The sequence below is a fragment of the Procambarus clarkii genome, chromosome 6 (assembly GCF_040958095.1).
Source record: "Procambarus clarkii isolate CNS0578487 chromosome 6, FALCON_Pclarkii_2.0, whole genome shotgun sequence".
Lineage (NCBI taxonomy): Eukaryota > Metazoa > Arthropoda > Malacostraca > Decapoda > Cambaridae > Procambarus > Procambarus clarkii.
In genome coordinates this window covers 3,584,808-3,599,208 of record NC_091155.1, presented here as the reverse complement: position 1 = coordinate 3,599,208, position 14,401 = coordinate 3,584,808, and positions in this window count along the sequence as shown.

The following is a 14,401-nucleotide window of genomic DNA, read 5'->3' as shown; positions in this document are numbered from 1 at the left end:
CCACTGGTGGGTGTTGTCCAAAGATTGTTAATCTTCACTTGTGGTTTATGCAAGTATAGGTTTATAAGCTGGACACGAGTTCTCTCACATTGACAGTGGCTTGACGAAAAATGCAGACTAACCCCACACTCATCTGGTGCCCTCGGGAGGTGGAGATATTTGAGATGTATATATATCTCGAAGTCTCTACTTCTTTTGTAGGGTCTGATGGTGTAGTGGGTTAAAGCATACTAGTTATGGCAGCTACTGGAAGGTAGTTGTGCTCTCTGGGTTCGAGTCCCACTGGTGGGTGTTGTCCAAAGATTGTTAATCTTCACTTGTGGTTTATGCAAGTATAGGCTTATAAGCTGGACACGAGTTCTCTCACATTGACAGTGGCTTGACGAAAAATGCAGACTAACCCCACACTCATCTGGTGCCCTCGGGAGGTGGAGATATTTGAGATGTATATATATCTCGAAGTCTCTACTTCTTTTGTAGGGTCTGATGGTGTAGTGGGTTAAAGCATACTAGTTATGGCAGCTACTGGAAGATAGTTGTGCTTTCTGGGTTCGAGTCTCACTGGTGGGTGTTGTCCAAAGATTGTTAATCTTCACTTGTGGTTTATGCAAGTATAGGCTTATAAGCTGGACACGAGTTCTCTCACATTGACAGTGGCTTGACGAAAAATGCAGACTAACCCCACACTCATCTGGTGCCCTCGGGAGGTGGAGATATTTGAGATGTATATATATCTCGAAGTCTCTACTTCTTTTGTAGGGTCTGATGGTGTAGTGGGTTAAAGCATACTAGTTATGGCAGCTACTGGAAGATAGTTGTGCTTTCTGGGTTCGAGTCTCACTGGTGGGTGTTGTCCAAAGATTGTTAATCTTCACTTGTGGTTTATGCAAGTATAGGTTTATAAGCTGGACACGAGTTCTCTCACATTGACAGTGGCTTGACGAAAAATGCAGACTAACCCCACACTCATCTGGTGCCCTCGGGAGGTGGAGATATTTGAGATGTATATATATCTCGAAGTCTCTACTTCTTTTGTAGGGTCTGATGGTGTAGTGGGTTAAAGCATACTAGTTATGGCAGCTACTGGAAGGTATTTGTGCTTTCTGGGTTCGAGTCCCACTGGTGGGTGTTGTCCAAAGATTGTTAATCTTCACTTGTGGTTTATGCAAGTATAGGCTTATAAGCTGGACACGAGTTCTCTCACATTGACAGTGACTTGACGAAAAATGCAGACTAACCTCACACTCATCTGGTGCCCTCGGGAGGTGGAGATATTTGAGATGTATATATATCTCGAAGTCTCTACTTCTTTTGTAGGGTCTGATGGTGTAGTGGGTTAAAGCATACTAGTTATGGCAGCTACTGGAAGGTAGTTGTGCTTTCTGGGTTCGAGTCTCACTGGTGGGTGTTGTCCAAAGATTGTTAATCTTCACTTGTGGTTTATGCAAGTATCGGCTTATAAGCTGGACACGAGTTCTCTCACATTGACAGTGGCTTGACGAAAAATGCAGACTAACCCCACACTCATCTGTTGCCCTCGGGAGGTGGAGATATTTGAGATGTATATATATCTCGAAGTCTCTACTTCTTTTGTAGGGTCTGATGGTGTAGTGGGTTAAAGCATACTAGTTATGGCAGCTACTGGAAGGTAGTTGTGCTCTCTGGGTTCGAGTCCCACTGGTGGGTGTTGTCCAAAGATTGTTAATCTTCACTTGTGGTTTATGCAAGTATAGGCTTATAAGCTGGACACGAGTTCTCTCACATTGACAGTGGCTTGACGAAAAATGCAGACTAACCCCACACTCATCTGGTGCCCTCGGGAGGTGGAGATATTTGAGATGTATATATATCTCGAAGTCTCTACTTCTTTTGTAGGGTCTGATGGTGTAGTGGGTTAAAGCATACTAGTTATGGCAGCTACTGGAAGATAGTTGTGCTTTCTGGGTTCGAGTCTCACTGGTGGGTGTTGTCCAAAGATTGTTAATCTTCACTTGTGGTTTATGCAAGTATAGGCTTATAAGCTGGACACGAGTTCTCTCACATTGACAGTGGCTTGACGAAAAATGCAGACTAACCCCACACTCATCTGGTGCCCTCGGGAGGTGGAGATATTTGAGATGTATATATATCTCGAAGTCTCTACTTCTTTTGTAGGGTCTGATGGTGTAGTGGGTTAAAGCATACTAGTTATGGCAGCTACTGGAAGATAGTTGTGCTTTCTGGGTTCGAGTCTCACTGGTGGGTGTTGTCCAAAGATTGTTAATCTTCACTTGTGGTTTATGCAAGTATAGGTTTATAAGCTGGACACGAGTTCTCTCACATTGACAGTGGCTTGACGAAAAATGCAGACTAACCCCACACTCATCTGGTGCCCTCGGGAGGTGGAGATATTTGAGATGTATATATATCTCGAAGTCTCTACTTCTTTTGTAGGGTCTGATGGTGTAGTGGGTTAAAGCATACTAGTTATGGCAGCTACTGGAAGGTAGTTGTGCTTTCTGGGTTCGAGTCCCACTGGTGGGTGTTGTCCAAAGATTGTTAATCTTCACTTGTGGTTTATGCAAGTATAGGCTTATAAGCTGGACACGAGTTCTCTCACATTGACAGTGACTTGACGAAAAATGCAGACTAACCTCACACTCATCTGGTGCCCTCGGGAGGTGGAGATATTTGAGATGTATATATATCTCGAAGTCTCTACTTCTTTTGTAGGGTCTGATGGTGTAGTGGGTTAAAGCATACTAGTTATGGCAGCTACTGGAAGGTAGTTGTGCTCTCTGGGTTCGAGTCCCACTGGTGGGTGTTGTCCAAAGATTGTTAATCTTCACTTGTGGTTTATGCAAGTATAGGCTTATAAGCTGGACACGAGTTCTCTCACATTGACAGTGGCTTGACGAAAAATGCAGACTAACCCCACACTCATCTGGTGCCCTCGGGAGGTGGAGATATTTGAGATGTATATATATCTCGAAGTCTCTACTTCTTTTGTAGGGTCTGATGGTGTAGTGGGTTAAAGCATACTAGTTATGGCAGCTACTGGAAGGTAGTTGTGCTTTCTGGGTTCGAGTCTCACTGGTGGGTGTTGTCCAAAGATTGTTAATCTTCACTTGTGGTTTATGCAAGTATCGGCTTATAAGCTGGACACGAGTTCTCTCACATTGACAGTGGCTTGACGAAAAATGCAGACTAACCCCACACTCATCTGTTGCCCTCGGGAGGTGGAGATATTTGAGATGTATATATATCTCGAAGTCTCTACTTCTCTTGTAGGGTCTGATGGTGTAGTGGGTTAAAGCGTACTAGTTATGGCAGCTACTGGAAGGAAGTTGTGCTTTCTGGGTTCGAGTCCCACTGGTGGGTGTTGTCCAAAGATTGTTAATCTTAACTTGTGGTTTATGCAAGTATAGGCTTATATATATATATATATATATATATATATATATATATATATATATATATATATATATATATATATATATATATATATATATATATATATATATATTAGTATATTTTGGTAGCAGTCTTTCCTGTAGACATATATTATTAAATATGACCGAAAAAGTAAGATTAATAATTCTAACACGAATTTTCTCAATCTTTCCTACATTTCTTTTTACTGTTGGAGGTAAATAAAAAATCAATTCTCCAAAATTCATTTTTATTTCTAGTCTGACGCGACACGAGCGCGTTTCGTAAAACTTATTACATTTTCAAAGACTTTAGTTTACAAATAAACAACTGAATAGAACTTACGCATCTCCGATTTTATATCTACATTTGAGAGAGGTGGATGGGGTGAGGTGGCATTAATAGGGTATTAATTTCATCAAAACAAGACAGAACAAGAGGTGGCATTAATAGGGTATTAATTTCATCAACACAAGACAGAACACGAAACAATAGGTATTGAATAGAAGTGATTGTAGAAAGCCTATTGGTCCATATTTCTTGATGCTTCTATATTGGAGCGGAGTCTTGAGGTGGGTAGAATATAGTTGTGCATAATTGGCTGTTGATTGCTGGTGTTGACTTCTTGATGTGTAGTGCCTCGCAAACGTCAAGCCGCCTGCTATCGCTGTATCTATCGAATACAGCGATAGCAGGCGGCTTGACGTTTGTGAGGCACTACACATCAAGAAGTCAACACCAGCAATCAACAGCCAATTAATGCACAACTATATTCTACCCACCTCAAGACTCCGCTCCAATATAGAAGCATCAAGAAATATGGACCAATAGGCTTTCTACAATCACTTCTATTCAATATCCATTGTTTCGTATTCTGTCTTGTGTTGATGAAATTAATACCCTATTAATGCCACCTCTTGTTCTGTCTTGTGTAGATGAAATTAATACCCTATTAATGCCACCTCACCCCATCCACCTCTCTCAAATGTAGATATAAAATCGGAGATGCATAAGTTCTATTCAGTTGTGTATTTGTAAACTAAAGTCTTTGAAAATGTAATAAGTTTTACGAAACGCGCCCGTGTTGCGTCAGACTAGAAATAAAAATGAATTTTGGAGAATTGATTTTTGATTTACCTCCAACCGTGAAAAGAAATGTACGAAAGATTGAGAAAATTCGTGTTAGAATTATTAATCTTACTTTTTCGGTCATATTTAATAATATATATATATATATATATATATATATATATATATATATATATATATATATATATATATATATATATATATATATATATTATTAAATATGACCGAAAAAGTAAGATTAATAATTCTAACACGAATTTTCTCAATCTTTCGTACATTACGCTTCACTGTTGGAGGTAAATCAAAAATCACTTCTCCAAAATTCATTTTTATTTCAAGTCTGACGCGACACGGGCGCGTTTCGTAAAACTTATTACATTTTCAAAGACTTCACAAATACACAACTGATTAGAACTTACGTATCTCTGATTTTATATCTACATTTGAGTGAGGTGGGAGGGGTGATGTGGCATTAACACAAGACAGAACAAGAGGGGATATGAATAGGGTATTAAAAGTATCAACACAAGACAGAACAGAAACAATGGGTATTGAATAGAAGTGTTTGTAGAAAGCCTATTGGTCCATATTTCTTGATGCTTCTATATTGGAGCGGAGTCTTGAGGTGGGTAGAATATAGTTGTGCAATAATTGGCTGTTGATTGCTGGTGTTGACTTCTTGATGTGTAGTGCCTCGCAAACGTCAAGCCGCCTGCTATCGCTGTATCTATCGATGATTTCTGTGTTGTTTACTAGGATTTCTAGAAATCCTAGTAAACAACACAGAAACCATCGATAGATACAGCGATAGCAGGCGGCTTGACGTTTGCGAGGCACTACACATCAAGAAGTCAACACCAGCAATCAACAGCCAATTATTGCACAACTATATTCTACCCACCTCAAGACTCCGCTCCAATATAGAAGCATCAAGAAATATGGACCAATAGGCTTTCTACAAACACTTCTATTCAATACCCATTGTTTCTGTTCTGTCTTGTGTTGATACTTTTAATACCCTATTAATATCCCCTCTTGTTCTGTCTTGTGTTAATGCCACATCACCCCTCCCACCTCACTCAAATGTAGATATAAAATCAGAGATACGTAAGTTCTAATCAGTTGTGTATTTGTGAAGTCTTTGAAAATGTAATAAGTTTTACGAAACGCGCCCGTGTCGCGTCAGACTAGAAATAAAAATGAATTTTGGAGAAGTGATTTTTGATTTACCTCCAACAGTGAAGCGTAATGTACGAAAGATTGAGAAAATTCGTGTTAGAATTATTAATCTTACTTTTTCGGTCATATTTAATAATATATGTCTACAGGAAAGACTGCTACCAAAATATACTAATATATATATATATATATATATATATATATATATATATATATATATATATATATATATATATATATATATATATATATATATATATATATATATATATATATATATATATGCGGAAAATCCACAGAGAAATATGAAATGAGGTGAACGTTTCGGCTTGTTAAAGCCTTTGTCAACACCAGACTGACTAAGGAGAAGGGAGAAGGGGGAGGATATATAGGCCGACACCTGACCAACCCATCCCTAGGGTTGGTCAGGTGTAATTAACCAAAAACAGGTATAGCTTAGCTTAGAATAGTCAAAGAGGATTAAGCGGTCAGAGAATAAGGATGAAAGATTAAAGAAAAGCCTCATGAACACACAATATATTCATATACAATTATAATGAGACATTGTAAGCCTCTCTATCAGAGTTGTTTCTTAAACTGTTGTGCAATATTATAACTTAAAAATGGATCAAGTTTGTACATTCCAGTACTAACATTAAGAAGATTTGGACACTGACTGATTAGAGCAGACTCAATCAAATTCCGTTCCACGAAATCCCCAAAATTGGTAATGCTTTTTGCCCCATTCCAGTTAATATTGTGATCGCATAAACTCGTATGTAGATATAATGCATTAGACGTTTGGGCAGTTCTAATACTATAAGCATGTTGTGACAACCGCAATTGTAAGGACTTTCCTGTTTTTCCTGTTTGTCTGTTTTCCTGTTTACAATTGCGGTTGTCACAACATGTTTATAGTATTAGAACTGCCCAAACGTCTAATGCATTGTATCTACATACGAGTTTATGCGATCACAATATTAACTGGAATGGGGCAAAAAGCATTACCAATTGTGGGGATTTCGTGGAACGGAATTTGATTGAGTCTGCTCTAATCAGTCAGTGTCCAAATCTTCTTAATGTTTGTACTGGAATGTACAAACTTGATCCATTTTTAAGTTATAATATTGCACAACAGTTTAAGAAACAACTCTGATAGAGAGGCTTACAATGTCTCATTATAATTGTATATTCATATATTGTGTGTTCATGAGGCTTTTCTTTAATCTTTCATCCTTATTCTCTGACCGCTTAATCCTCTTTGACCATTCTAAGCTAAGCTATACCTGTTTTTGGTTATTTACACCTGACCAACCCTAGGGATGGGTTGGTTAGGTGTCGGCCTATATATCCTCCCCCTTCTCCCTTCTCCTTAGTCAGTCTGGTGTTGACAAAGGCTTTAACCAGCCGAAACGTTCACCTCATTTCATATTTCTCTGTGGATTTTCCGCATAAAATGATCAGTGTTTTGTGATCGTCAAAATTGCACATATATATATATATATATATATATATATATATATATATGCACAATATGCATATATATGACAATATGCAACTGAAAACTCACACCCCAGAAGTGACTCGAACCCATACTCCCAGGAGCCACGCAACTGGTATGTACAAGACGCCTTAATCCACTTGACCATCACGACCGGACATAATGAGGTGATAGCCGAGGCTATTTGAACCACCCCACCGCCGGCACTCGGATAGTAATCTTGGGCATAGCATTTTACCAAATCACCTCATTCTTTGGGGCACACGTGAGGAATACAAATGCGAACAAGCCTGAATGGTCCCCAGGACAATATGCAACTGAAAACTCACACCCCAGAAGTGACTCGAACCCATACTCCCAGGAGCCACGCAACTGGTATGTACAAGACGCCTTAATCCACTTGACCATCACGACCGGACATAATGAGGTGATAGCCGAGGCTATTTGAACCACCCCACCGCCGGCACTTGGATAGTAATCTTGGGCATAGCATTTTACCAAATCACCTCATTCTTTGGGGCACACGTGAGGAACACAAATGCAAACAAGCCTGAATGGTCCCCAGGACAATATGCAACTGAAAACTCACACCCCAGAAGTGACTCGAACCCATACTCCCAGGAGCCACGCAACTGGTATGTACAAGACGCCTTAATCCACTTGACCATCACGACCGGCCTCGGCTATCACCTCATTATGTCCGGTCGTGATGGTCAAGTGGATTAAGGCGTCTTGTACATACCAGTTGCGTGGCTCCTGGGAGTATGGGTTCGAGTCACTTCTGGGGTGTGAGTTTTCAGTTATATATATATATATATATATATATATATATATCTATATATGTCGTACCTAGTAGCCAGAACGCACTTCTCAGCCTACTATGCAAGGCCCAATTTGCCTAATGAGCCAAGTTTTCATGAAATAATTGTTTTTCGACTACCTAACCTACCTAACCTAACCTAACCTAACTTTTTCGGCTACCTAACCTAACCTAGCCTATAAAGATAGGTTAGGTTAGGTCAGGTAGGGTTGGTTAGGTTCGGTCATATATCTACGTTAATTTTAACTCCAGTAAAAACAAATTGACCTCATACATAATGAAATGAGTAGCTTTATCATTTCATAAGAAAAAAATTAGAAAAAATATATTAATTCAGGAAAACTTGGCTTATTAGGCAAATCGGGCCATGTATAGTAGGCTGAGAAGTGCGTTCTGGCTACTAGGTACGACATATATATATATATATATATATATATATATATATATATATATATATATATATATATATATATATATATATATATATATATATATATATATATATATATATATATATATATATATATATATATATATATATATATGTCGTACCTAATAGCCAGAACGCACTTCTCAGCCTACTATTCAAGGCCCGATTTGCCTAATAAGCCAAGTTTTCATGAATTAATGTTTTTTCGTCTACCTAACCTACCTAACCTAACCTAACCTAGCTTTTTTTGGCTACCTAACCTAACCTTACCTATAAATATAGGTTAGGTTAGGTTAGGTAGGGTTGGTTAGGTTCGGTCATATATCTACGTTAATTTTAACTCCAATAAAAAAAAATTGACCTCATACATAGAGAAGAGGGTTGCTTTATCATTTCATAAGAAAAAAATTATAGTAAATATATTAATTCAGGAAAACTTGGCTTATTAGGCAAATCGGGCCTTGAATAGTAGGCTGAGAAGTGAGTTCTGGCTACTAGGTACGACATATATATATATATATATATATATATATATATATATATATATATATATATATATATATATATATATATATATATATATATATATATATATATATATATATATATATATATATATATGTCGTACCTAGTAGCCAGAACGCACTTCTCAGCCTACTATACATGGCCCGATTTGCCTAATAAGCCAAGTTTTCCTGAATTAATATATTTTTTCTAATTTTTTTCTTATGAAATGATAAAGCTACTCATTTCATTATGTATGAGGTCAATTTGTTTTTACTGGAGTTAAAATTAACGTAGATATATGACCGAACCTAACCAACCTATATATATATATATATATATATATATATATATATATATATATATATATATATATATATATATATATATATATATATATATATATATATACATATATATATACATATATATATACATATATATATATATATGTCGTACCTAGTAGCCAGAACGCACTTGTCAGCCTACTATGCAAGGCCAAATTTGCCTAATAAGCCAAGTTTTCCTGAATTAATATATTTTCTCAAATTTTTTTCTTTTGAAAAGATAAAGCTACCCATTTCATTATGTATGAGGTCAATTTTTTTTTATTGTAGTTAAAATTAACGTAGATATATGACCGAACCTAACCAACCCTACCTAACCTAACCTAACCTATCTTTATAGGTTAGGTTAGGTTAGGTAGCCAAAAAAGTTAGGTTAGGTAGGTTAGGTCGTCGAAAAACAATTAATTCATGAAAACTTGGCTTATTAGGCAAATCGGGCCTTGCATAGTAGGCTGAGAAGTGCGTTCTGGCTACTAGGTACGACATATATATATATATATATATATATATATATATATATATATATATATATATATATATATATATATATATATATATATATATATATATATATATATATATATATATATATATATATGCAATTGACGATCACAAAACACTGATCATTTTATGAGGAAAATCCACAGAGAAATATGAAATGAGGTGAACGTTTCGGCTTTGTTAAAGCCTTTGTCAACACCAGACTGACTGAGGAGAAGGGAGAAGGGGGGAAGATATATAGGCCGACACCTGACCAACCCATCCCAAGGGTTGGTCAGGTGTAATTAACCAAAAACAGGTATAGCTTAGCTTAGAATGGTCAAAGAGGATTAAGCGGTCAGAGAATAAGGATGAAAGATTAAAGAAAAGCCTCATGAACACACAATATATGAATATACAAATATAATGAGACATTGTAAGCCTCTCTATCAGAGTTGTTTCTTAAACTGTTGTGCAATATTATAACTTAAAAATGGATCAAGTTTGTACATTCCAGTACTAACATTAAGAAGATTTGGACACTGACTGATTAGAGCAGACTCAATCAAATTCCGTTCCACGAAATCCCCACAATTGGTAATGCTTTTTCCCCCAATCCAATTAATATTGTGATCGCATAAACTCGTATGTAGATACAATGCATTAGACGTTTGGGCAGTTCTAATACTATAAGCATGTTGTGACAACCGCAATTGTAAAGACTTTCCTGTTTGTCCAAGGTACACAGAATCACAATCATTGCAGGGAATCGAATACACACAACCTGCTGTATCAGGGGAGTTTTTTATTAAATTGGATTTGATCGTACTATTAGTGAACACCAAATTTATATTAAGTTTCTTAAAAATCAGAGACAATTTTTCAAGTCCACTCGCATAAGGTACCACCAATGAGTTAATAATTTTTGGTTTCGCCTTAGGGACGTGATTATAAAACGTACGCTTGGCTTGTACAAACGAGAAATCCAAAAACCTCTTAGGATATTGTAAACTCTTCCCAATTTCATATATTTTAGCAATCTCTTCATCAAAAAACTCAGGGCTGCAAACCCTCAAAGCTCGTAGAAACATTCCTGAAAATACTGCCTGTTTAACTTTACTATGATGATTCGAATAAAAATGAACATACGACCCCACGTTGGTAGGTTTCCTATACACATTAAATTTGAACTTTCTAGTGACTCTATGAATCATAATGTCTAAAAACGGAAGAGTACCATTCTCCTCAGTCTCACAAGTGAATTTTATTGAAGGTACCAAAGAATTGAGTTCATTAAGAAAAACTATCTGGTCTTTGTTGCACGGCCATAAGCACAAAATATCATCAACATACCTATACCAAACCACATTAGCCGGGATAATCCTGGATAAGATTTTTGTTTCAAAGAATTCCATATACAAATTGCTTAAAACTGGGGACAGGGGATTGCCCATCGCCATACCAAATGTTTGTTTGAAAAATTTTCCATTAAAACTAAAATAATTGTCTTTTATACACAATTTAATAAGTTCCAATACTTTATTGGTCTGCAAGCTCAAATTATATTTAGGCAGTTCCTCACGTAGAAATTCTAACAGATCATCAACAGGAACTTTAGTGAATAAAGAGGTCACATCGAAACTTATAAGTTTAAAATCAAAATTTAAATTCAGTGTGGATAGCTTATTAACTAAGTCCACATTGTTTGTCAAGTGTGAGTTGGAAATAGTACCAACTATAGGGGACAAAACTTTGACTAACCACTTAGAGAGTTTATAAGCCGCCGAACCAATTGAACTAATAATCGGCCTTGCCGGATTATATGGCTTATGAGTTTTTATAAGACCATACATGTAAGGAAGAGAGGGAGATCGACTTGTTAGCCTAGATATCAACTCTTTATCGCCTTTACACACGGTTTTAAGAGTTTTGTTAAAATGTGCAATCACTTTTTCAGTAGGATCTCTGTTAACCAATAGATAAGTATCCCTGTCTTCCAAGAGTAACTCCATTTTTCGGACATAGTCATCTTTATTCATAATAACTACTGCATTTGACTTATCAGCCTTGGTAATATGTAATGAACTATCTTTTTTGAGATTTTTGAACGCATGAACAAATCGACTTGGACAATTAGGAACAGAATTGTTAAGTAAAACGCCATACATCATACCTTTGCACACATTAATATCTTCAACTGAGACATTGCTATACTTTTCAAGATTGCTGAAACCTTTGGCAATATCTACATAATTGACTGTTCCGTTAGATGTGGCAAAGCTCAGGCCATATCCTAATGCAGTAATCGTGTCATTATCAAGCTGTCTATCCGAGAGGTTTATAACAAAATTCCGGTTGGAGTGTTTATTCCAGTCACTTTGTTGAATAAGTTTCTTTAATTTGAAATCAAGTTTAGTACTCACCTTTCTGCAGGCAGACCTCAAAGTAGTATAACAGTAATCCATCATACAACGGTTCCACTCAGGCGGAATGGCTTGGAGAAAAGCGTACTTACAGTTATTCACAACTTTAAAACATTCACGAACTTCAAATTTAAGTAAATCGATGTTTTTCATAAGCACTATGCGGGGTATCTCATCAAACGGCTGATCTGACAATTTAAGAACGCTGTTGGGTAATAATGAACGGGGAAGCACTTGTTCACTGAGGCATTTTCGAAGAAAACGAAGACGAATTTTTAAGGAATGAGATTTCACTAAAGCAGAACGAAGTTTAGTAACAAAAGGTTTAAGGGAAGGGTAGAGAGAGGAGAAGGTAAGAAACTGGCACGTGGTATCCATTCTCCTCAGTCAGTCTGGTGTTGACAAAGGCTTTAACAAAGCCGAAACGTTCACCTCATTTCATATTTCTCTGTGGATTTTCCGCATAAAATGATCAGTGTTTTGTGATCGTCAATTGCATCAATGGATACCACGTGCCAGTTTCTTACCTTCTCCTCTCTCTACCCTTCCCTTAAACCTTTTGTTACTAAACTTCGTTCTGCTTTAGTGAAATCTCATTCCTTAAAAATTCGTCTTCGTTTTCTTCGAAAATGCCTCAGTGAACAAGTGCTTCCCCGTTCATTATTACCCAACAGCGTTCTTAAATTGTCAGATCAGCCGTTTGATGAGATACCCCGCATAGTGCTTATGAAAAACATCGATTTACTTAAATTTGAAGTTCGTGAATGTTTTAAAGTTGTGAATAACTGTAAGTACGCTTTTCTCCAAGCCATTCCGCCTGAGTGGAACCGTTGTATGATGGATTACTGTTATACTACTTTGAGGTCTGCCTGCAGAAAGGTGAGTACTAAACTTGATTTCAAATTAAAGAAACTTATTCAACAAAGTGACTGGAATAAACACTCCAACCGGGATTTTGTTATAAACCTCTCGGATAGACAGCTTGATAATGACACGATTACTGCATTAGGATATGGCCTGAGCTTTGCCACATCTAACGGAACAGTCAATTATGTAGATATTGCCAAAGGTTTCAGCAATCTTGAAAAGTATAGCAATGTCTCAGTTGAAGATATTAATGTGTGCAAAGGTATGATGTATGGCGTTTTACTTAACAATTCTGTTCCTAATTGTCCAAGTCGATTTGTTCATGCGTTCAAAAATCTCAAAAAAGATAGTTCATTACATATTACCAAGGCTGATAAGTCAAATGCAGTAGTTATTATGAATAAAGATGACTATGTCCGAAAAATGGAGTTACTCTTGGAAGACAGGGATACTTATCTATTGGTTAACAGAGATCCTACTGAAAAAGTGATTGCACATTTTAACAAAACTCTTAAAACCGTGTGTAAAGGCGATAAAGAGTTGATATCTAGGCTAACAAGTCGATCTCCCTCTCTTCCTTACATGTATGGTCTTATAAAAACTCATAAGCCATATAATCCGGCAAGGCCGATTATTAGTTCAATTGGTTCGGCGGCTTATAAACTCTCTAAGTGGTTAGTCAAAGTTTTGTCCCCTATAGTTGGTACTATTTCCAACTCACACTTGACAAACAATGTGGACTTAGTTAATAAGCTATCCACACTGAATTTAAATTTTGATTTTAAACTTATAAGTTTCGATGTGACCTCTTTATTCACTAAAGTTCCTGTTGATGATCTGTTAGAATTTCTACGTGAGGAACTGCCTAAATATAATTTGAGCTTGCAGACCAATAAAGTATTGGAACTTATTAAATTGTGTATAAAAGACAATTATTTTAGTTTTAATGGAAAATTTTTCAAACAAACATTTGGTATGGCGATGGGCAATCCCCTGTCCCCAGTTTTAAGCAATTTGTATATGGAATTCTTTGAAACAAAAATCTTATCCAGGATTATCCCGGCTAATGTGGTTTGGTATAGGTATGTTGATGATATTTTGTGCTTATGGCCGTGCAACAAAGACCAGATAGTTTTTCTTAATGAACTCAATTCTTTGGTACCTTCAATAAAATTCACTTGTGAGACTGAGGAGAATGGTACTCTTCCGTTTTTGGACATTATGATTCATAGAGTCACTAGAAAGTTCAAATTTAATGTGTATAGGAAACCTACCAACGTGGGGTCGTATGTTCATTTTTATTCGAATCATCATAGTAAAGTTAAACAGGCAGTATTTTCAGGAATGTTT